This window comes from Symphalangus syndactylus, chromosome 9 (assembly GCF_028878055.3).
Source record: "Symphalangus syndactylus isolate Jambi chromosome 9, NHGRI_mSymSyn1-v2.1_pri, whole genome shotgun sequence".
Lineage (NCBI taxonomy): Eukaryota > Metazoa > Chordata > Mammalia > Primates > Hylobatidae > Symphalangus > Symphalangus syndactylus.
Window position 1 is genome coordinate 129,084,245 of NC_072431.2, and position 25,093 is coordinate 129,109,337.

General features: G+C 36.6%; 1 protein-coding gene across 13 annotated transcripts in view; it reads left to right on the forward strand.

The window, feature by feature from the left end:
- Positions 1–3,041: 3,041 nt before the first annotated feature.
- Positions 3,042–25,093, forward strand: part of PTPRD (protein tyrosine phosphatase receptor type D) — a 2,314,079-nt gene continuing 2,292,027 nt past the window's right edge. For 8 of the 13 annotated variants that reach the window (XM_063609868.1, XM_063609869.1, XM_055294266.2 and 5 more), the window contains exon 1: positions 3,043–3,653. The gene's annotated coding sequence lies outside the window, so the exon portion shown is untranslated. Of the gene's footprint in view, positions 3,654–25,093 lie in introns of all 13 variants that reach the window. The other 5 variants (XM_063609871.1, XM_063609872.1, XM_055294274.2 and 2 more) reach the window with 3 other exon arrangements.

A 25,093-nucleotide genomic window follows, 5' to 3' on the forward strand; every position in this document is an offset into this window, starting at 1 on the left:
TAACATACTAGAACAGGAAATAACTGCTGTGTAGTTGCTATTTATGTATTGTTAATTCTAACTTAAAAACTGAGTCAAGAAGGAAATTACTTATTTCCCTCAAAAATCCGAAATACAAATGTAAATTTTGAGATTTCTTCTACTTACAGCAGGCTGTTAAAATTAATTATAAGCCTATATAAAACCAAGCTAAATGTAGATTTGATAAATAAAGAAATGTGTTAAAATAAAGGGAATCTCAAAAACAACTGATATTCAGGACCATGCTTTGTTGGCCCAATTTCACTGTCCTTTTTTGGTTATTTTTATCTTACATTTGTTATGGTTGTTTTAAACACATGGTCCACTGACAACAACCAATTCAGATAGGTTACTGATTTTTAAGAGTAAATATATGGCAACAACTTAAAACAGACATTTGAATCTGCCTTTTTATTGAAGGAGAAATAAATTATAATGTTATAGGAAGTGTAGATAGGTAGTTAGATAATAAAATTTTCTTAACTCCTTAAGCTTGATGCAATCACCTTTAAGTAAGATATCTCAATCCAATTCTCAGATGGTAATTAATAATAAAATCTCTACAAGAAGCTAATCCATTGAACATTTGTGATATTATTATGTGGGGAGGGGGTAGGAGGAAGGGGATTGAGTATAACCCTGATTCTTCCATTGTTTAAAATATCCTGTGTTCTTCCAGAGGGCACCAAAGGATAGTTGTACAGGAGCAAGAGTAATTCAGCCCCAGGGAGCACTGTCTCTGTGAGATGCCAGCCTTGAGCTGAAGTAGAGATGAGTTTCAAGTTGCTGAACAACCCCATGCAGCAGTAAAAAGATATAAGATATCGACACGCTCAGCTGCATCTTGTTAAAAGCTTCCTGCGGGTTGGCAGAATGAAATCTTTATTTAAAACACACAAACTATTGTCAAGGGAAATATGGAAAAGAGAATACAGTAAAAGGGCTAAATGCTTTGCTTAACCCACCAGAAGCAGCAGAAAGGGAGAGGTGGTCACATTGTCTTTGCAACAACAACAACAGAAAAGGTGACTAACACAACCACATCAGCCTCCATCTGCTCTTCCCATGGTTTCAAGAAGCATTATTTCTTTTATTATTAATTACATGTGTTTCCGAGGGAGGACAAATATATTATTATGACTAGCAAGAGAGGAAATCATTTCTGCTGCCACTTGGCATTAAGTACAGTAGTGTATGTTATGACTGAGGGATGGCAGGAAACAGAGCAGCATCAGTGAGACCAGCCTCCCTCCTACCAATCCGCTCCAACTCGCCCTTGGTAGTCAGAGGCTGCCTAACAGAAAGTTCATGTAAAACCATTATTGAACACTGACAGGAAGGAACTGAGACAGGAGTGAGTGGTGTGTATTTGTGCAGAAAGGGAGAAGGAGGGAGGGAGGGAGGGAGAGAGAATATGAGTCAGTCATCATCATCTTGGGCAGACAGCACCGTAAGAGGGGCAAGTGCTTTGTATAATTACAAAAAGATGTACACATGCACACACACTTGCACATACGGTGTAAATCTTTTTCGTTCATATCTTGTCATTTCCAAGAACCTTTTTAAGTGATGATGACTCTTTGTGCATGGGAACCTTCTTGGATGGGTAAGCTCCGTGGCTTTAGGGAGGCTGAGCAGGGAATCTGGCAGGGCATGGGTTCAGGAGAAGAGTCCCTTTTAAAGAGCAAAGGGACATAGCAAGCAATGGAGAAGGCATGAAAAGAAAAAGGTGAAGGGACCCTGGGGAAAATGTCACCTATATTGACTAAGCTTTATTTCTCTTCGGGAGAAAGTGACATTTCTGCAATTAGATCATTGACATATAAGGAAAGTAGATGGATAACTGTTTTTTCGTTGTTCTTTTTTTATTTGTTGTCTTCTACAATGCTTACAGCACCTTTGACCAGATGGTACCTGGAATGCTCTGTGTTGCATTATTACAAACAGTATGATTTTTTGGGCTTTTTAAAAATCGCACCGACATGGTGACATTGCTCTCTGTTTATCAAGAGACAGAGCATTTGTTGCCTATAGCTGTATGCTCTGATGAGACATGAAAGATGGTAAAGTGACAAAAAGCTTCCTGCTGTTTTTCTCTCATCCTGCCCCTTCTCCTTCTCCACCCAGCTCCAAACCCCATTTCGCTGGGGGTCTAAGTTCCTCTTCCCTGTCTCCCGAGTCTGTGGTACACCACATCTGATGCACTCTGATACCCCACTCTACCTTGGGGTAAGGAGGAATCCGCTCCCTGCATCCATGTCCGCTTCCTCTCCTCTGCAGCGAGGCGGATTCTCAGCAACTCTTGTACAGGTTTTCCCTTCTCAGCTACCACCTTGGCAGAGCTCCATCACTCCCTCAAGCGCAGCCAGACTGCCAAGCGCCCCGACTGAAAACTCCATCCAGCTCAGTTGAAGTACACCCCCTCCGCCAAGCAACCTCTGTGCCCCTGCCCTTCACCTCACTAAGTCTGCTCTTCATAAGCATCGATTCCATTGCAAATCAAATCTACGTCCCCCACCTATTAACACCCACCATCCCTTAGGTGTTACCGACAGCCTCCCTCGGAAAATAATAATAATAATAACCGAAAGCACGCGAACACCTGAAGAAGCACAGATCGGGATCCGCATCTGGACCAGTCCTCTGTGGCTATAGTGATGGGAAACAGCCTGTGCCTGACATGTCCTCCTGTTCCCGCGGGAACCGCTTTACCCCGGAGCCCTGGAATCGTGCCAAGGCACCCGGGCTGCGGGGTCCGCCCAAGCCGCGTCGGGCAGCTCCGGGCCGGTGGGTGCCGGGTCTCCCCTCCTCCCGCCCCAGCTGGCGCGCCCGCAGCGCCGCCGCCGCCGCCGCCGCCGCTTCTCTCCCCGGCAGGCGCTCGGAGCATCCCGCGCCGCGTCCTCCCCGCCCCGGCTCCCGCCCGCCGGAGCGTGGCCCACGCCGCTGGCAGCCATCAAGTGGCTCGTTAAGGAAATGCAGGTGAGTGCGTGCGGCCGAGCGGCAGCTGCTGGAGACGTGGGGTGTGTGCCTGTGAGTGCGAGCAAGACGAGGAGGGAGCGCCAGCGAGCGAGCGAGTGCGGGAGCGGCCGCCTCGGCTCCCCGCCCAGCCGCGCCCGCAGCCGGCGGCCGGAGCGCGTGGGGCAGCGCCTCGCCCTGAGAGAGCCTCGCCTCCTCCTCGCCGTCTCGGCTGCTTCTCCGGGGAGCCGGGAGCCGCTCACCGGCCTCCCCCACCCTGCGCTCCCCTCCCAGCCCGAGCCCTCCCGCTCCTCTTTCTCCTCCTCCTCGCGAGCCTCCTCCCCTCGCGCGCGGCGCTGACAGCCAGCCTCGGCGGGGAGAGTGCAGGTACTTTGCCTTCAGAATAATTTGCAGGACCCAAGCCGGCTTTCGGAGCGCCCTTTCTTTTTCCTCCTTTGCCCCCTCCCTCCGGAAAAGAAGATCCCACTTTTGAAACAATCAGAAACCGAAGCGCCCCACCAAAGCCAAACCCTGACGGGCTGCTGTGCCTGTGCCATCCCTTTTTGCAGTTTATTCTGGGCCTGTGTGGAATAGAAAGACAATTCTTTATTTGACTGGTAGGAAAGAAAAGAGAAGACTCCTCAGGGTTTCCAAGGAGGACTGGAGCGGCTGCTTTAGTAAGTAAACTGTGCTTCTTTCTTTTCTCTAAAGTGAAGCGTATGCTGATGCTTTTCAATGTCCAGTGTCCAATGCTGTGGACAGTTTATTCATTTTACCTGGGAATAACTTGACTTATATAACTTCAGTAGCTCCTATTTGAGAAGTGGTTCGCTAAGCATTTTTTTTTCTTTTTCTTTTTTGGAAGAGCCCTTAGAAGACGTCCATATGGGTTCAGTATGGGCAGCCTTACTGGCAATCTGATTTTGAAACGTTTATTGTTCAAGGGCTATTGGAAGCCTGCTTTGTTAAACGTTGGTTGGTTTTAAGATTTAAGGATGGTTATCTCGAAAAAGCTTGAAAAATCTAACCCTACTGGCTCACTTCTCCCGCCACCTTCAACCTCAACCCTAATCCATGCTAACTCCCACCCTACTCTGACTTCAGCTGGTTGGTTGTTTAATCTTTAGTTCTGAAAAGCGCTAGAAAAAAAAAAAAAAAAAGTGGGGTGGGGGGCGGCGGAAAAGGGAAAGTTAATAAGGATGGTTTGAAAGACCAGATGAAAATTCTGTTGCGATTTCTTCATGCCTGTAAGGAGATAATACGTGGAGGAAAATCCTGGAACTAGAATAGTTGGAGAATTTGAATGAACTTAATTTGGAGAGAGAACGTGAAAAATGCTTTGGAGAGGGCAGGGCTGAGACTGTGACTTTGCCACAGCAGGTTATAAACTCTGACAGGGCTCAGCAGCCAGTGACAGGTTTAAGGTGTCTCCTAAGGCTGAATATCTCTGCATCAAAAACTTTTGCAGGCAGTATTCCTCTTGGGGCTAACATCACCATGTCAGTAGCTGTAGCATTTCTGTAAAAGCAAGTAGGACACTCTTCTTTCTATAAAAGGGTTAATAAGTTCATTATACATATATATAAAAAACATATAGTCTAACATTTGCCAATATTTTGTAATATCTAAATAAAACCTTTGTGTTATGTCAGGAAAAATATAGTTGACTCAGTTTGTTTTGCACAAGAGAGAGAGAGAATCAATAACATTTCAGCATTTTTTTCTTTATCACTGCCAAATGGATTCTGAATCTAATTCTTCTTGCATTGTTACATATACAGTAGATACAGTAGGAGTTGCAACTTAGACAAAACAGACCTGATTTTTAACAAATCTTTAGTTTTTTGACATGGTAGCACTTATACTGACTGTAGTCTAATAGTGATTAGAAAAAGTTTATCCCTTTTATCTTTAACTGTTAATTTCTTTCTCAGTATAAGACATACTTTTTTAATGAAAACCCCTTATAAGTTAAAAACCAGATTGAAAAGTAAAAGCACTTATCTCAGAGTATTTCTTTCAATAAAACAGCTTATTATTAATGATACCTAAGGGCTTCCTTGTATTTAATTGTTGATAATGGTACAATGAGTATATTTTTACCTCCTTATTTACTTAAGTGAGTATATAGAAGCATCTGTATTCATGGGGGATTGGTTTTAGAAATTATAAGAGTAAGCTAAGGTACAATTATTACAAAAAGGTAGAAATCTTTTAGAGTTGTTATGATTACTCAATTTTGAAAGCTCTAAATATCTTGGGCCATAAGTTTTTAGGGTAATGAGACAGGACAATAGGACAGTTAATGAATTGGTTGACGTGAAGTTATCATATATGGAATCATTTGAGAAAGATGTGTCATTGTTTCTTGATTATTATTTAATTTCTTATCCAAATGAGTTTTCTTAGAGATATTACTGCTCTTAGCTCCCATTTCTATTATTGGTTTAAAAATGAATTTAAATGATTTAAAATGAAGCCCTTGGCTGATCAGATTTGGATTACAGCATGTAACCTCTACTCATTTCTGACCTCATATGTCTGAGAGGGTATCTGATATTTGAAAAAAAATTATTAATTATTGAAAAATAAAGGGGAAGATTGTACCTAAGTAGGGCAAATTTGACGGTGGTTCAAACATGCTATTACATATATTAGTATAGGACATATTTTACACAGTGGAGAAGACATGACAGATTTGTGCATTCTTTTTGAATTTCTGAAAGCAAATATTTGTAAGTAACATTAAAGCTAACCTGACATACTTTCTGCCTCTGTTGTAATTATATCATAGTGCTAAGGAAAATAGCCTGAATGAAAGCTGTTTCTAGTAAAGCTTGCACATGCATTTGATCCCTGTCTCTATATAATAAAAATGTCAAAGCAGGATGGGCGATTAAATTGTCACGTTTTTGGCAACCAGCTCTCTGTCCTGTACAGAGGTAGTTGCAACTTTAAAGTTGAGAAGAAAGTTGCTAGTGTCAGCAGTAATGTGTTTTATTATGCAGTTGTTCTTGTTATTCAGATCAGATAATGGCCCGATGAAATACATAAGCAGTCTGCAGGGAATGAATGATTAATTCCTCTAACATGTGCTTACTAAAGGGGTTCTTTCTAATAAAGTGCTGTATACCTGCATTTGCTTACAGTTGCAGTTGGTGAAGGCAAACATATTTTTCTTTTCTTTTAATATTAACATAAAATTTACAAGCCTACTCTTGTAACTATGGCAACATAAAGATGATTTTGTTGACCACATGGTCTTATATTTTATGGAACTCAATGCATGATTACTATTTACTAAATACACTTAATTTAGAAAGAAAACAATGTTAATTAGATGTGATATTGGAAGGTTGAGCTATTCATAAGTTTTTTTGTTTTATTCTTTATGGAATGCCATGATATCTTTCCTGTGTATTACTAGTAGGATGCAGGAATCCAAATGTATGCAGGTGCAGAGTTCTGTAAATGCACATTTTTCTTGAATAATGCTGGAGAGTAAGTGAGAAGCTAAAATATTGCTAGTTATATCCAAGAATTAGCAGAATACTATGTTAAAATTTTAGGAATGACTAATAGTGCACATGACAATTATTGTGGTTACCACTGGTGTAAACTGTTTTGCAGTTAGAGAACTATCATTAATGTAACTTTACAATTCTAAAACTGGATTATGGTAGAGGGTGGTGAATGAACAGATTTTATACGATAATTTGAGAATAGGTGACCTGAAATGCATGTTACATGTTTGAAACTTACCTACTTAATGTCTTTTTAGAAATTTCTGAAAAAAATGTGATTTTCAAAATTACATAATTAAATATATCTATCAATATGTTTATATTGATCTAGCTACTATCTATGTATCACTCACATTTAATGCAGCAAATAACATTATTTCAAGTTCTCTCTGTTGTTTGGAGGAAACACTTTAACTTCAGTTACATATTTTTGGGCTTACACCTATCCTGAATTTAATAAACTTTAACATTGCAAATGATATGACAAATATTCAAGAATGCTAATTTAAAAGTTATAATGAAAATTAACTGAGTAGAATTTTGTACCCAGTTCAATGCCATTGGAACTTATCTTCTTATGTATTAAAGTGCAATTTCTTTACCACTACTATCGGTTCACTGGTTTTTTTTTTAGGATTTTCAAAAGCATTTGGCATCAGTAAAGAATAAATAAATGTCCCCTGATACAATCAAACAATGTAGACATTAACTGTACTTGTAACAGGCTTTTCAAAACTCTTAAAATTCACTGAATGAAGAAGAATTAATGAAGAATCAAAAAATGAGCATTACCCATTAGGAGAACACTGAGGTGATTGTGATAACAAAGGTTTTGAGTTTATCTTTCATCACTACAATTGGAAGTGTGACCCTAAGGAGGTAATCTGGACTCTCTTTACCTCTGTCAGGTAAATAAATTGGCTTAGCAATATGAAAGTCTTTCAAGCTATGTGACTAATATACTGAATATAACTGAAGTTGCATTTTGCAAATCCTCAGATTATACTGTGGCAGTTTGAGAATCCTGTAGGAGTTAGGGGCAGCCATCTTGTTTGAAAGAGGGCTAAGGAAATTGTCCTGAAGTCAGGTCAGCAGTGCATGGACACTCTTGTTACGTAGATTGAGATAGAATGTTTATTTGGAGTGTTTTTGAAGGAGCAGGATGGAGATTATGGAAGGGAGGAGGTGGACTCAAGTTTCTCTAAATGACCCTATAGTGCTGCCACTGAGAGCATATTACATGTATAATTATTTTTGAATTTTATTACTGTACCCAATATCAGAAGGGTATGAGAAGAAAATAAGTAAAAGGGGATGCTTAGTGTCTTTGGTCTTCCCTTTTCCCACTCTGAAATCTCTATATATGCTATTTTGCAAGATCACATTTGGATAAATATGCACAATTTAAATAAATATATATTATTCCTTACATGTAGACTGTAAGAGCTAGAAAGAGCCATAGAAAAAATTATTTGAACCCTTGCATTTTAAAAAGGAAATTGAGAACTTCAAAAATAAAAGATATCAAAGTGGGTTGAATATCCCAGTTTCACAGAGGTTTTCCATCCCTGTTCAGTACCATCTAACATGCTATATTGCCAAGTAAATACATAGACAATAATTTATACACCTCTAACTACATTATCAATAAAATAGTTTCATTGATCTTGTAGGATACAATACATTAACTTTAAAAAAATGTAGTAACAAAACTTCTAATCATGGAAAATGAATACAGAGAAGGAATATATGCAATGTTAATTTTAAATGCTTGCTTTTTTTAAAGAAAGCCAATAATTTATTTCTCATGATTCATGTGATATAATTGATGAAATTGGAAACTTTTTTTTTCTTCTAGGAAAATCAATATGACCAATTATTTTCTATATGTGATGTGAATATTTGAGTTGCAGCAAGTAGATATATGTATCTCTATGAAATGTACATTTTAAGTCATTGAAGTCTGGGAAATCATGCTATACTTATTTTTTTAATTGTAAAATATAGCCAATATAGCTGATTAATTGTAGAGACTTCATTTGCATTTTATTTTGTGTTTGCATGTGAGCATTTATGTATGTATGTGTGTTTAAATACATCTGTTCTCTTCAAAATAGGACTTACTGAAAATGGTGTACTCAAAAGTTTAAAAGTGTATGTACAATAATCAAACAGTCAAAAAGAAATGACTTAGACTAGTATGTAACATAACAAATTGCTCTCTAATTAGCTCTTTTTTTTTTTTTTTTTTTTTCTTGAGACGGAGTCTCGCTGTGTCACCCAGGCTGGAGTGCAGTGGTGCAATCTCGGCTCACTGCAAGCTCCGCCTCCCGGGTTCACGCCATTCTCCTACCTCAGCCTCTCCGAGTAGCTGGAACTACAGGCGCCCGCCACCACGCCCGGCTAATTTTTTTTCTATTTTTAGTAGAGACGGGGTTTCACCGTGGTCTCGATCTCCTGACCTCGTGATCCGCCCGCCTCGGCCTCCCAAAGTGCTGGGATTACAAGCGTGAGCCACCGCGCCCGGCCTAATTAGTTCTTAAATCAAAGTTCAACAATACACCATATTACCAAAGCCTTGCCTTTTATAATGAGTCCATGTATTTTCTAAATACTATATTATAAGAAAATATTTTAAATTTGAAATAACCATAAAGCAAAAATATTTCACCTCTATGTTCTCAAATACATTTACTTACATTGGATGCTAAAAAGGAAGAGAATAATTTCAGATTCGATTATATACATTTCACATGAGATCAGAGATGGCTTAAATTAAATGTATGTCTTTTCAACTGGGATGCCTTGTATGAGTCATTGCATATATAATGCTATCTGATTTACTCTGTAAGGGAACAATTAAAGTATTATGATTAAATACAGAATTCATGAACTTTTAAAATAATTCATTTTTAAGTTTGCAAATATTTAAGTAATTAGCTACAGAAGTCTCAATGCATTCATCATATTAGAACTTCTGTGAATTATAGATTTTACAGACTGTCCAAAGTTATAGTTCTGAAATGTAGTTTGTGTTAAAAGGGGGACTCCTTCAGCAGCTACACGAACAGAGAACAAAGCCAGGCAAGCATTGTGTTCACATGCATTTTTTACTACTACCCACATGTAACATGACATATGTATCATAGGAATACTTCCATTCCCTTGTCTGGTTAGATAGTCCTTGGTTAGTTAAGACAAAGGCCTAGATACAGCCTCTTTACACCACATAGAAAATAACCCAAACCTCATATTTTATCTCAACTTCCAGGAAAGGCTAATTTAGAGCACAGAAACAGAAAAAAAAAAAAAAAAAAAAAAAAAAAGAAAAGAAAAGAAAGAAAAAGTAATGGACTGTTTCCTGTTTCTAAAGTGGAACCACTGTAGGCCACTTACCAAAGACCGTTATTTAGAATTTAGGGAAAATACTCACATAAGCTAGCATCTTTGGGATTTTTTCCCAATAATTGGCCTCAAATCTTTATAATCAAAGTTAGAAATTCTACTCAGAGGAAAAGGATGGAGGGGGTAAGAATGGTAGAAGGAGTGACTCATTAATCTCACTCTAGAGACAGAATTGTTTCATTTCTTATTCTTCACCCAAATGGTTATCAGGATGAAAGATAAATCTTTCGCCTTGGGATTAAGTGGTCATCAGATTTCTAGGGAAGTCCGGCTCACACTTTTATCTTGCCAGTTTTCCATATTTTGCTGTTGATAACAATGTAACCATCTGGAACCACTGAGAAGGACAGTTTATTCATGAACCATAGTAATTCCTGTTTGATTTTGCTACAGAAATCAAGGATAGGACAATAATTCAGGTACCATATTCACATTATACACTACTCTTAGAAGTTGCACCCTCTTCTATTTTCAAACTACTTGTAGAGGTTGCACCCTTTTCTATTTTCAAACTTGTAAATGTCGAGTCAGAATCACTAGTCAGGATTATGCAATATGCATAATATGGCAGCATAAATCATATAATATAATCTAGTCCCAAATATGTATTGAGTCTCCTATGTGTCAAGGAGTGCTGAGTAAAACAGCCATGTGCTAGCAATTTAAAACTACCCAATTGTGACCATCTTATGGTCTTATAAAATGTATCCACGTTATCATAAAATTTTTGATTCCATAGAGGAAAAGGAATCTCTTCCCTAAGGCATTTCTCCCTTTATGTCACAGAAACATTTCCAGATACATACCTACATTTATCTTATTGTCCTTCTCCTTTGCTGTCATCCTGAGTCACAGTCACTGCTTTTAGAACCTGGGTGGAAGCTGTGTTGCTTATTAGGCAGTTGCAGTCTATGCTGTTTTCCACTGGAATTTCTTGACACCCTTCATCATCTTATCACTCCAGTGCTAATTCCTTATGTGTGTTCAACTCTCCAAAGTTCTAGAAAGGCAGTAAAGCATGATAAAAATACACCGTACTATCCTAATATTGACACAATATAAAAACACAAATCTCCAGACCACTGTGGCAGTTTACAATCTATGCACCAGTCCCTTATATTTCCAAATTCATAGAATACAATAGCAGCTACAGTCAAGACTCATGTTATTTTCAGCTATAACCAAAGCATAATAGCAGAAGTGCTTTGGTTTTCTCCGGAAAGAGAATAGACAGAGAAAAATGAGAAAATTCTTCCTGTACCTTTTGAGGTGAGATATTTTTATAAGAGGCCTTATAATGTGTACTTTGGATCAAATAACCAAAGAGGAAGGCAAAAGTGCAATTTAAATGCTTAGAAATGTAGTGGGATTGTTAGATATTGCTAAAGTTAATAGCTTACCCTAAGTTCACATCTTGATTTCTCTTAAAAATCATCATGGAAACATCTATGACTGAAGTTTGAAGAGTTTCCTTTTTTATTCCCCCTGAAAACCTTTATCAAAGTACTACTCAACAGGAACTTTCGAAAAACAGTGCCAAGATGATACGTTATTTCACCTACAAAAAACTTTTATACTTGTAAATTTTAAAGCTAAATTATGTGCATCACAAGTATAGAAAAAATATTTCCCATTTGTAATTTCCTATTTTATTATATAATACATTCAATTAGTTCTCAATTAACATTTATCTATGGTACCTGTTTCAATGGACCATGGCTTATAATTTTAGTGTGTAAGGATTCCAGTGGCAACTCCTCTGAATAGATGTATTTATTCTGTGTCATATGTGCTAGCCATTTGTTTTCTCCTAGGAAACATGTGGTTAGCTCTGAAAGAATAGCTTAGCCTCATCATTTATACCTGTGTGGTTGAAAGCGACAAGGCTTTCTTGCAGTATAATTATTCTCACGGATTAAGTCTAGTGCTTTATTCTCCCATTTTCCTGCCCCTCAGGAGGATATTCCTTCCTTTTTATTTTTATTTTTTTTAGGGGCTTGAAGTCTTACTATTTTCCCATACACCTCTCCCACTTGGAAAACATGCCAGGATTTAATCAAACAAATTACACATTCGCTAAGACACATTAATGCTGGCTTTTTGAAGTATTATATCAGTGCATTCTGAGAGATATTCTGATGATATTATAGATACACATATAGATAGCTATTTTAAGAGAAAGGAATTTCAGGCCGTATTCAAGAATGCTTTGGTGTGAATCAAATGCTGCTGAATACAGAGATGAAGAAGCTAGGTCAGAAGATATTATATGGTCCTTACCGTGGCAGGCTTTTTTTTCCCCCATTACTCATCAGTTCTCTTCCTATTTATGTTTCTACTGCCAAGTTCCCCTCTTCTGCCCATGTTTTTTAACTTCATGGGGAGCTATGGTGACACACAGGAATGACTGTGTTGGCCTTATGAACATATTAAAGGGTGTGTTACTAACATTATTAAATAGATTATACTATTGTCTGTATTGTGCATTTCTCTTACCACTCATTCATCCCTCTCATCCATATAATAATCCGCAGTTCATTTGTAGTTTATCACTTCTTGCAGTGGGATTAAAAGAAGTATGTAATTATAACTTTTTGTTTCCAAATCAGAGATGGTTTCAGGGTCACTATGATCTTTTTATTCTTCTTGGTTTCTTGAATTTTATCTCTTATATACTGCCTCATGAGTTCCTGGGAAATCTTCAGATAGAAGGTGATAATAATAGCCAACACCTACTGACTGCTTCATATCTGCCAGTCACTATTTTAGGTGCTCTCCATGCATTAACTTATTTATACCCATATCATTCCTGTGAAGTTGGCACAACAATTATCTTTGATTTATAAATGAGGAAACTAAAGCACATAGAGGTTAAGTTGCCTAAAGTTAATAATGTGTTTTCCCAGATGTGCATATTAGTACAGAAGGGAAATGCTACAGTTATCTAGATTCTGTACATGAAAAGCAGAAAAAGTGTGAGATTGTGGATCTGCTTTTATAATACAAATTCTTTCAAATGAAGTGAGCACAAGTTATCATAAGTAAATGATCACAAATGTGAATGCAGGAGGACAGATATTGTAAAAGTGCTGCCCAGGGGAACAAAGAGGCAGAGGGCAAATCACATCAAGGAAAACTAACTCCAGTGTATCTCCTCCCAAAGTTGAGAGTTAAGCGTGGCACAAATGCTTCTGAGTGTACATTTTTTTCTTCCTTTGGGATTTCCAATCTGGCAGAAGGAGAGCCTGCTGTGCTCTCTGCCTTTCCCTGGGGTGGCCCTTCAAGCTCAGGTCCCTTTTCCTGGGGAGATTAATTCATTCGGTTCCTACCACTCCAACCTCTACAGCCTCTTGGCGTCAGATTTTATGGTATATCAGCTCCTTAAACACCTTGTTGTACTTGATAATTCATGAGCAAAAGCCACAATTTTTGAACCAACCAAGAGTTTTGAGTTAGTTCACCTCATATGAGAGGCATGGTGGAATAGCAACGCAGAGGTAGGGAAGATAAGCTCATGGTGGAGTGGAGTGAGATTTAGGATCAACAGGGTCCCATCTGCCAGTTACTATAATTCAGAGTATTTTAATGCATGCCCCACATAATAATGAAATAAGACTGTTGTGATTAACTGATGCAAGATAAAAATGTAAGGATACTGATTATAATCAGCAAAGAAATGAGTAGGAAGCAGAAAACCAAAAATTGGCCTTCAAAGAGTCATTTTAATTACAATTATTTGTGGTGAACTATGTATTACCTATGCCTCATTACCATCCATTCTGTCTCTTGTTTACACCACTGCATCATATTGTATTAAATTTGTTGAACTTTTACCTGATTATAACCGTAAATTACTTTTATTTTCTTATTTGTCTTTCTCATACGTTGATCACTGTTCTTATATCTAGTATGGCTGCTCACCTGACACAGAGTTACAACATAACTCATGGTTTAATCTTCAGATTACCTGGAGATGAAAGTTAAACTGTTATCTCCATAGTCATCACAATTTTTTAAAAAGTTGAATAAAATAATCCTCAATAAACATTTATTGGGCTTCTAATATATGAGAAATGCTGCATGTGTGTTGATTGAAACCTGGTACCCTAATTTTGAAAGGACAAGAGAAACGTCTTTGTTATACGAAATTATCAGAAATGTTATGTGAACTTTAAAAATTGAATGAAAAATATTACCTTCGCTCTTTCACAGCGTATTGGATCGACACTTCTTATGTCTCAGGTATACATTTGTCAGGTTATAATTTTAATTAATACCACAAGATGGCAAAGCACATATACAAAATTGCTTTTTCCCTACATTAGGAGGGACTCATAAAATACATACAAAAATCAAAAGTTAAAATACATAAAATAGAAAGTTAAAGTTGAGTTGTTTTGTGACATATTTCATGAGCACCAAATCTCTTCCTTTCAGGTGTGAAAGATATGTAAACACTTAGTGAACAGGATAATTGGATTATCTTTTCCCCTATGAGACAGCTCCTTTCTTCCCTAAGGTCTTCTGATTACTTGTTAAGAAAATTCAATGAATTTTCAGTTGTAAATGAGAATTAAGGAGTAGAAAATATGCCAGCCTGAGCAGTTTTTGATGATGCAAACTTGTCCACTGGAGACCTTCATGGAACTGCTAAACTCTTAAACTGTTTGTTATGAGCCAGAGTTTTTGCCTTCTGTCACTGAAAAGCTTGGAGAAGGAGCAGTGGTTAAAAAAGCAACACAAAGAAGTCCTCAAATATTTAACCCATCAGCAATAATATAATTTTATTTCCTTTATTTTTACAAAGAAAGAAGATCTAAAATTCAGGCCCAAAGTTTTTGTTTTGTAGTCACTATTCTAGAAATTTAATATAATCATTATATGCAATATAATTTGAAAATACAGTATATATAGTACAAGCTATATTGGATTAGGTCTCCACAGGCAAACAGATGTAGTAGGTCCAGTTATTTAGCTAAAATAAGTGAAATTTGCAACTGTAAGACAGTATATTACTTTAGAAATGTAGGTTGTCTCATCAAATTTGTGGTAGCCTCCACATTTAGCACAGTAGGGGCCTACCATAAAAATGATACCTATTAGTGATCAAGTCCTATCAGGCCAACTTTTTTTTTTTTTAATCAAATTCTTCCCTTTGGCCATAACTTTACTTCAAGGCCTTACCAAATATTACTTGGATGGCTACCTGCTGTCTCCCTGGCTCTACCTTACTTTCTCTATTCTTTTTTTCTGCCACCAATGGGAATTTCAAAATGCAAATATGATCATGATTAAAATATTATTATTTTTAATTTAATGTAGGGTAATGTTAAGAAAAAATCTTGCTGTGACATCAAGGAATCTTCATTACCTAAATTGCAAACTACCTTTTCCATCTTTATTTCTTGCTATTTTCCCCTGTAGAATTTTATAATAAAGCTAAAAACACCTTGAAGTTTAAACTGAATAATTTAGTTAGCTTATGATGAAAATGATGTGATAATGAAGATTTATAATTGCATTTTCTCTGTTGGAGAGGCTGTCTCATATTTTGTAATATTATATGCATTTTCTCTTCAAGCACTAATGTTGAATGTGATTTCAGAGTATCATATATGGTACTCTGTATGAGACTTCTTTCTAGTTAATAACATGTATACCATGAAATCCAACTGTTGAGGAACCTCTGATTTTGTGGATTTGCTCATGATGAACCACCTACTGTATTATTCTGCACAACAAATTGATCAGTTTTCTGTTGTTTCCCAGCAGCAGCCAGTGTCTGCCATACAAAGTAATGACCTCTAGCAAAATTTTATGTTGTGTCTCCCCTGCCAACTCTGAAGTGGTCAGCTACCTTTGGCTCACCATCCTGGAGCTGTGTGGGTTTCTTACCTAGCTTGGCCTCTGTAGACATGTACTTTGTTGCTCACAGATTGGCTGAACTCCAGGTCTTTGTTGCTGGAGATGTTGCTGTTAACATCTGTTGAGTATGGCATGTATAGAGTTACTCTCATCAATCTTAAGAAATTGGGTGTACTTTCCGGGCTTGTGGCACACGTTATACAACATAAAATCTATATTGAAAAGAATGATACAGATTAAAAAGGGAGACTGTATATGATACGATTTTTTTAAAGTGTAGCTTTGATAGTAAGAAATTCCAGAAAACTTGTTTTAATATTTATATAACATATGACCAAGTTTCTCTGGAATTACCAATTAAAAAAGATCTTTAAAGAAAATTGATTTATATAATGGTTTAAACAAATCGTTTTAAGTTTATCAATTTTGATATGTCTTAGGAAAGGTAATCCAGATTTTGAATACTATGTCATAAAACAAAGTAAGTAATATAATTGCAACCTTCATCTCTGTATTTTAAAGGACCTTTAAATATATTACATGAACGCTTTCTTTAGGTCGCAAACCAAAAATAATGTGGCAACTATGAAAATGTCAATATTATCAATAGTAAAATATTCCTATGATCTAAAGAACCCATAATATTGGGAGACTGCTTCTTTGAGTCAGTGATTAAGTGTGATGATTATTGATGCTGATCTGTTGGGGAGATTGAAATAACTGGGAAGCATAAAAGCCTCTGATTAGAAGGGGAAATAATCAAGCTCTTCTGTTATTGATGAAAACTTCAGAGAATTGAAGGAGAAAAATAGGTTTTTTTTTTAAATAGAGCAATCTTGAATCATTTCAATTTGTGTAAAATCTTAAAATTGAGTTTTCTGATTAAGTAACTTAACAACCAAATGAATAGAGGAATAGTTTGGAAATTTTCATGACCAAGCTTTGAAGAAAATATTGCAATATTTGTCCTGGCAAACAGTGGTTCTTTGCCTATTTGTTTATTTATGCCCATAGAATAGCCAGTCTAAGAATTCTTAACCACCCTGTCCCCAAGTTTTGGGGTCATATGTCAGAATTCCTGATTGATGTCAAATCAAATACATTTAAAGTACTTGTTAACCCATATGCTACACTGCAGTAGAAAAATGCATATTATAATTTAAATATGCAGCATTCATTGTTGCATAAGTTAAAGACTAAGCTACTGTAACCATAAGACTTCCAAAACAAGTATTGGAAACAAAGTGGAATTATTGGTCATTATAATCATTGTACTCAGATAATAACTCAATTATAATCATTTAACAGTCGTAAGGTGAGTAGTTCAGTCTGATGGGATGACATGGGTTTTTTCACGGTCATTCATAGATCCAGGTTTCTGCCATCATGTTGCTCAATCATCACCTAGGGAATGGTCCTCAACTACAGGGTCAGATTTGGATCATGGACTAAATTGAAATCAAGGAAAATAGACAGGCCCAATTTCGTTGCACAAAGCAATTTCCACGTCAGTGCCGTTGAACCTAGATAAGTGGTCGTACCCAGTTGCATGTGAAGCTGGGAAATGTAGTCCCATAGCTGTTTAGTTATGTAACTAGCTAAAATTTGAGAGTCACTGTTATTAATAAGAGGAACAGGAGAATAGATACTGGAGTTTGTATTCTCTGTTTTACCTATTTACTCCTCATGATATCAAAAATTGGTAGTGTCGCACATTTCTCTCTCTTCCTTTGTTTATATCATCTACTACTCTCCTTTACTCTCTGAATCTGTAATAGGTGATTCAGATATTTTGTTATCTACTCTAGTTTGGATTTTCTACCTATTTGCCTCTCTGTCTATCCATCTGCACACACACACACACACACACACACATATATTTAAATGTTTCAAAACATTTAATTTACTAATGAGGAAGAAGAGGCTCCATAATGTTGAATGCCAAATTATTATGGCTAGTTTCTCAGAAGTAAAGGTGAAATTAGAATCCAGGTGACAACATCCAGTCCAGTTTTCTGTGCAATAAAGAATGCAAGTGGCTTTTTGGATAATTTTATTTTCTGCACAGAATAACCTAAACGTATAACATTTTATAGAAGGTTTCTAAAATGTTGCTGTGATTTCTTTACCACTATGCCCCTTCCATGCTGCTGTATCTGCATTTGCTGTATTGGTGAGTTCCAAGCAGAAATCATGAGCAGAGTTTTATTTACTTAAAATTTTAATATTAGGCTAATTTTACTTTCTGAAGAAATGTTTACTTTGAGCTAGCAAATTCAAAATGCATAATACTTATGTAAAACTGAATATAATATCTTCAAGTTCGGAGTAATATCTAAAGAAAATCAAATAATAACAAAAAACAACATTGATACTCTACAGTTATAATTCACGTCTCTTCATGTTTTATTTTCTGCATTTAGAAAACTGGACCTCAATCTGTGGCTTTCTTGTCACTCCATACACAGTGCAATTGTCCGATAAGAATATCTCAGTTTCCAGTGAGTCCTGCTGGTAGATTTGATGAGGGCAGCAAATGCCTATATATTACGTCACACCCATCCATCAAGAACGCATTAGCCGTCATGCTTTCCCAGCAAAGAGTTTTTATGAAATTGTCCAGATAATCAAAATACGATGAAAGCTTATAGAAGGCCCACCTGGAATGACCCAATGTTCAGTGGAAGTCCTGTTATGTTCTTAATATAAACTATAGAATTATTCACTAGAAAGTTTATGCTTCTTGCTGACATTCTAGGCGTAAATAATGCAACAGTAAATACTTTAATAATTTCAATTAATTCTGAAGTGTAGCTTTAATTTTTCTAATTACAGCCGATATTCCTAAATCTGGGACTTCTGGCGGAAGTTAATGAAATCTTTGCTTACCACTGCAGTTACATTATAGAACCTGCTGTTGAAGTGCCGAATGCGCTAATTAAAAATATTTTCCAATCTAAATGAGCTGTTTTAACTCCTTAACAAAGTTTCAAGTCATGTATTATTTTAAAGTGGATATTAAATGAAGCCTAACTGCATTTTTTGATTTCTACTAATTTGATATTTCAATGCTAAGAAAATACCAGTTTATCTTTTTGGAGTCAAATGTTGAATCATTACATTAAGTGAGTAAATTTATTTGAATTTATTGAATTCTAAACCTGAGATTTAGAAGTAGTCAAACTCAGATTTCCGTTCCAGCTTCAGTACTTACTGGATTACTGAACGTGAGACAGTTACTAGCGTCAGAAAACTGCCATTTTCTCATCTGTAAAACAGACATCCTATTACCTAACTTAATGTGTTTTGTAGGAATAAATCAGAAAGCAAATGTAGGTATAAACACATGTATCTATTTGTGTGTATATAACTGTGGTGGATTAGAAGAAAAATGATTTGAAAGGAAAATAGCTTTAATAATTTTTTAAAGAAATGCACTATAAATCACACAATTAAAGGGTGGAGGCAATGACAGTATCTGATCCTTTCTCTTTTAGCTCGCAGCCTTTGATACACACTTGACAATCTTATTATAAGATATCATACTATGTTCTTAATTTTTAAAACATCTTAAATGTATAATGGAAAAAGTACTCTGATATATAATGGAATATTAGCTTCTTTCTCCCCACTAGTAAAGTAGTTAGAGCTTATAGAAAGATTATTTTAAAATACACTTTAAGATGTGCTTTGGAAAACAGCTAATGCAGATCACTGACATACGTACATAATTCTAATCTTTTATTATAAAATATATAATAATAATTGTGAATCAATTAAAAGTACCCAGAAATATTAAATAATATAGGCAAGTTGTATTTAAATCATAGGCATGACTCTGTATCTGTGTAGCAAAATGAGCCCCCCAAAAGAACCCACTTGCCCATGGAAGATTAGCCTATTCGGTGTACCAACCGAGAAGAAAACGTGTTTTTAAAGGGTCCTACTTTGCTTCACTTTGCAGAAATTTAGAGCCAAGAAGCTTACTGAATTATCACTGATTTTTCCAACTTATTTGGAAGTAATTATTGGTTATTTGAGGGAAAATTTGTGTAAAGCTATTCAATTAGTTGTAATTTGCCTCATTATCTTTTATAGTTCATGTCTATTTTTAATTTACTTTTCACCATTAATTTTCTTTAATTAGCAATTAACACTAAAAAAATTCTTTACATCAGCTGCCTAGATAATTAATACAGTCCTATTGATTTCTGTAGACACAACAATATGTTAATGGATGCTTTGATTTGACCTAAGCCTCATTTTCACTCTGAAAATTGTACCTCTGCAGAGTTAGACAAGAACCAAACAATATAAGCAAATTGGTTATTTTAAACTCTGAGGTTAACATATGGTCTAATTATCTCCTATAAATAGTTATCATTTGGATAATTAAGTCAACCTGTCATTGAGCTTTTGGGGGGAAAATGTCTCTGAAGTTCCCCCCCCACCAACTCCTTGACAACACGAAAGTAAAATTCATATCACTTCTATCTCTTCAAAGTGCAAATGATTCCATAACTAAGTAGCATTTTTCATTTAATATGGTATTGTGACAAAGATCTGCTCAGAAATGTGTATCTATACTTCGGTGCAAGGACACCAAATATTTTATCTCCAGCTGCCCTTACCACACACCTTTGAACTAGTAGATTTCTTGTGACACCTCATTAGACAGAATAATTGTTGCAAGGGTGTGACCTTGTACCTCTGAAGCAGTCTCTCATTCGATGGATGGTGTGAATGACTAAGTGGGTCAGTCTTGGAAGATTATAAGCCATTCGTTCTCATTAGTCTGTCAGCCATTAAACTCCAACAACATAGCAGGTTGTTTGAGAAATATAGCATTTTATTGAAGGCATTTCTATGTCTGCCTTTCAAGGCAATCAGCCGTTCAAAGAAAATAAATTAACTGAAAACTCAGGTATAAATAGCATCACTTTATTTTTGCTTTATTAAGCTTCTTGCTTGCATTTAGACTGATTTGGTATTAATCATTGATCATAATTTCATAGGTGCTTTATCATTTTGAGTTTAGTTAAATGAAAACTGAAATATAAAAGGGCACTTCTGGTGTCACTAATAAGGACTGCAAAAACATTATGCAGTTCAGTTTTACTGAAGACATGTGCAATATAATTTCTCCTTCATTTATATTTAAGGGAAATACATAGAAAACAAATGTTTTCTCAAAACTCTAAGTAAAGTGTCCTCTGTAATTAAAGTAGATTATATAATCTGCTTGTTTAGGCATATTCTACATAACAGGCTATAATTTATTTGGAAGGGGATGGCAACTGATATAAATTATTTAAAATAAGTAGAAAAGATGGAAGCACAACACAAAGAGTTTAGTTACTCTTATAGAGAGAAAGGGAAAAATTTCAATACTTCCCGTTTTAATAACTTAATGTTGCTATGTGCTGAATAAATGTTTTTAAAACAAAGAAGAACACTGTAATGGCATTGAGAGAGAAATGCTTTGTACGAAAAGAGAAAGCACCATTTGGGGCTGGAGGAAATATTTTGGAAATTTTAGATTTCCTGTGTTCTCTCTATGCAATAAGAAAAAAAGTCATTTTTTTTCAAGGTTACAAATAGGCTTAGTTTTTTTTATGGAAAACCATATTTTGCTCAAGATTTTCCCTTCATTTTAAAATCGTTCATTAACATTTCTGTGGATCAAGATAAAAAATGTTGTCTGTCTGCCAAAATTTTTAGAAAATTCAAAGTCTCTTTGTATTAATATGAAGTTTGTCATATATATTAAAACATGAATATTCATGATATAGCCTTAAATAAATATAGACATATTTAGAACAAGAACACAGCTCTGAAGCCACTGGTGACTTCAAAATCCCTAGTCTCTTCTGTATTTTGTATATTGTTCTTCTAGGTTTAACCAGTCTATTAACATGAAATGAAGTCATACTTGTAGTAACATCCAAATATTTATGACTTTGAGTTCCCACCTTTTTAATTGTAGGAATTTGAGGCTTCTAGTAATGTCCATTCCAATATTTTATTTCTTTATGTCTTCATGAGTAATCACTCTTACATGTGCTGTATAAACTTATTACTCAAATTATAGTTTATGGACAGCAGCATGGGTATCACCTGGGAGCTTGTTAGAAATGCAAAATCTCAGGCCTGACCCCAGACTGTTTGAATTATCTCCATTATTTAACAAGATCCCCAGGTGTTTTCTATTATGGTTTAAGAGGCACTGCTTCAGGATACAACTCTATGTTCTTATTTGCTCCACTTTTCAAAGTGCCACATCACATTATATTCTACTGTGTCCAGAGTTGGTCCCTTCTGGTGGGCTCGCGGTCTTGCTGACTTCAAGAATGAAGCCTCAGACCTTCGTAGTGAGTGGTACAGCTCTTAAAGATGGCACGGACCCAAAGAGTGAGCAGCAGCAACATTTATTGTGAAGAGCAAAAGAACACGAAATAACAAAGCTTCCACACTGTGGAAGGGGACAAGAGCAGGTTGCTGCTGCTGGGCTAGGGTGGCCAGCTTTTATTTCCTTATTAGTCCCCGCCCATGTTCCATTTCTGTCCTATCAGTGTTCCTGTTTTTCAGTCCTCCCTGCGATTGGCTACTTTTAGACTCCTGCTTATTGGCGCGTTTTACAGGGCACTGATTGGTGCGTTTTACAATCCTCTTGCTAGCTACAAAGCGCTGATTGGTGCATTTTTACAGAGTGCTGATTTGTGCATTTTGCAATACCCTTGCTAGCTACAGAGTGCTGATTGGTGCATCTTACAATCCTCTTGTAAGACAGAAAAGTTCTCCAAGTCCCCACTCTACCCAGTAAGTCCAGCTGGCTTCCCCTCTCACTACCAGTAGACATATTGAGCCACTGCTTGGCCACCTATAACTGATATGGCTATTACCTGTAGCTGGGGTCCCAAGTCTTTATTCATGAGATACTGTAATGTTCTGTCCTTCAATACCTTCTCCCCATCACGAAACAATTTTTTCCCCTCTTAACTTCACAAAAGGAGAAACCAAACTGTCATTTTAAACAGCCTTCTCTGAAGTTTTGGTGATAGCAATGAGTAAGTTTACCCAAAGGGTAATTAAATTGGCTGCTGCATTTGGCGAGTTTTAGTCTACTGGCTCACATGTGTCATCCTGGGACCTTCTGGGACATCTCCCCACGTAGCTGGCAGCTCCTTTCCATTAACCCCTTTCTATGAGTGTCATATAGCTATCTTCCTGGGGAGTTCAGACCCAATTCCTAGGAAGTTTTGGCAGAATAAGTTTCTATCTCGCTTCAGTCTTAATACTCATCACTAGAGTTTCTATGGTTTGTTTTAGGTCAGGCCTTCTGTTATTTGTTGCTGCACAACAAAGTACTCTTACACTGAGTGACTTAAAACAACTAAAAAGTTTCTGAGAGTGTCTCAGCTGTGTGGTTCTAGCTCAGAATCTCTCACAAGGCTGCCATCAAATTGTCAGGGGTGGGAGTTAAGGTCTGTAGCCACCTCAGGACTGACTCAGTCTGGAGGATCCACGTCTCAGCTACAATTCCTTGCCATGTGGGCTCGCTAGGGCTGCCTGTGACAAGGTAGGAAATAGAGGTGAAATAAGCATGAGCAACAGAAAGAAATGCCACCCTGCCTTTTATGACCTCAGGAGAATTGAGTCACTAAGCACAGTCCACACACAACAGGTGGGAATAGGAAAGTATGAGAATTCCATGAGGCTGGGATATTTGGGGCCATATTGGAGGCTGCCCACCAAAGTGTTTTTCTTGGGACAGTAAATAGTCCTTCCCTCATGGTGTGACCTCATTTTCTGTTTCCAACAGGGTGATTTTAATAGATCTTGCAATGAATAAGAAATGTACGTTAACGGGAGGGTCTAGTTTGCATTGTTTTAAATATTCTGCAGCATTAGATGACAACTCTCTTTGAATTCTTAATGAAATCTTTTCATCCTGTGTTCACATCTCCTGCAAACAACTCTCAAAGCAAAACAAGACAAAATTAAGATAGCTCCACAAAAGCATTTGTCTTCTCAAAACACATGCCAGTAGTACAGGCATGGTGCTTTTTACAGTCACACAAAATAAATTAATCTTTATTCTTTAAATTTGTCTGCCACTGTCAAACCACAGACATACACACATACACATGCACAAACAAAAAATAATATAGAGATGGAATAAGCACAAGCAATAGAAAGAAATGCCACCCTGCCTTTTATGACCTCAGTAGAATTGGGTCATTCAGCAGAGTCCACACAAAACAGGTCAAAATAAGAAAGTGTGAGCATCCTAAGAGGCTGGGATCTTTGGGGCCATATTGGAGTCTGCCCATCAGTCTTTTCCTTGGGATTGTAAGTAGTCCTTCCCTCAAGGTATGACCTCGTTTTTATCCACAAAAGTCAATTATGAAGATCTGTTTTTCAAACATTCTTAAATCAGCTTTATTTAGGTATAACTTATATACAATGTAATATATTTATATAATTTATTTATTTTTTATATAATTTGCATTATACAAGGTATTCAGTTTTCAGTATATAACATTTGCCTCCAGGCTAATAGTGACTTATGTAGTTTTCCACTAGAAATAATGAATGGGTTTTTGTTTTACATTTGTGAAACTCCTGAAGGAGATTTTGGGAGAGTGCCTGTATAGAGGAGGAGCCTGCTTCAAAAATGAATTTGATAGAGAATGAATAAGCAATTACTGTATTTCCATACAAAGGAATACTATACAGCAATAAAAAAGAATGAGTCTACTGGCTCACATGTGTCATCCTGGGACCTTCTGGGACATCTCCCCACTTAGCTCGCAGCTCCTTTCCATTAACCCTTTTCCATGAGTGTCATATAGCTATCTTCCTGGGGAGTTCAGACCCAATTCCTAGGAAGTTTTGGCAGAATAAGTTTCTATCTCGCTTCAGTCTTAATACTCATCACTAGAGTTTCTGTGTTTTGTTTTAGGTTAGGCCTTCTGTTATTTGTTGCTGTGCAACAAAGTACTCTTACACTGAGTGACTTAAAACAACTAAAAAGTTGTTCATACACTCAAGAATGAAAATGAATCTAAAATAATGTTTACAAAAAGAAGCCAGAGACAACATATTATATACAGTATGCTTTTATTAATATGAAGTTCTAAAACAGAATATTAGAATTCATACTGTTAGAAATGAGATCAGTAGTTGTCTGGCAGAGAAGGAGATGTGGAAGATTGACTAAAAAGGAGCAAGTGGTAATTTTAGGATAATAAATATATTCTATCTCTTGGTTTAGTAATTACCTGGGTGTATGTGTTTGAAAAACCGCTCACTTAAAATAG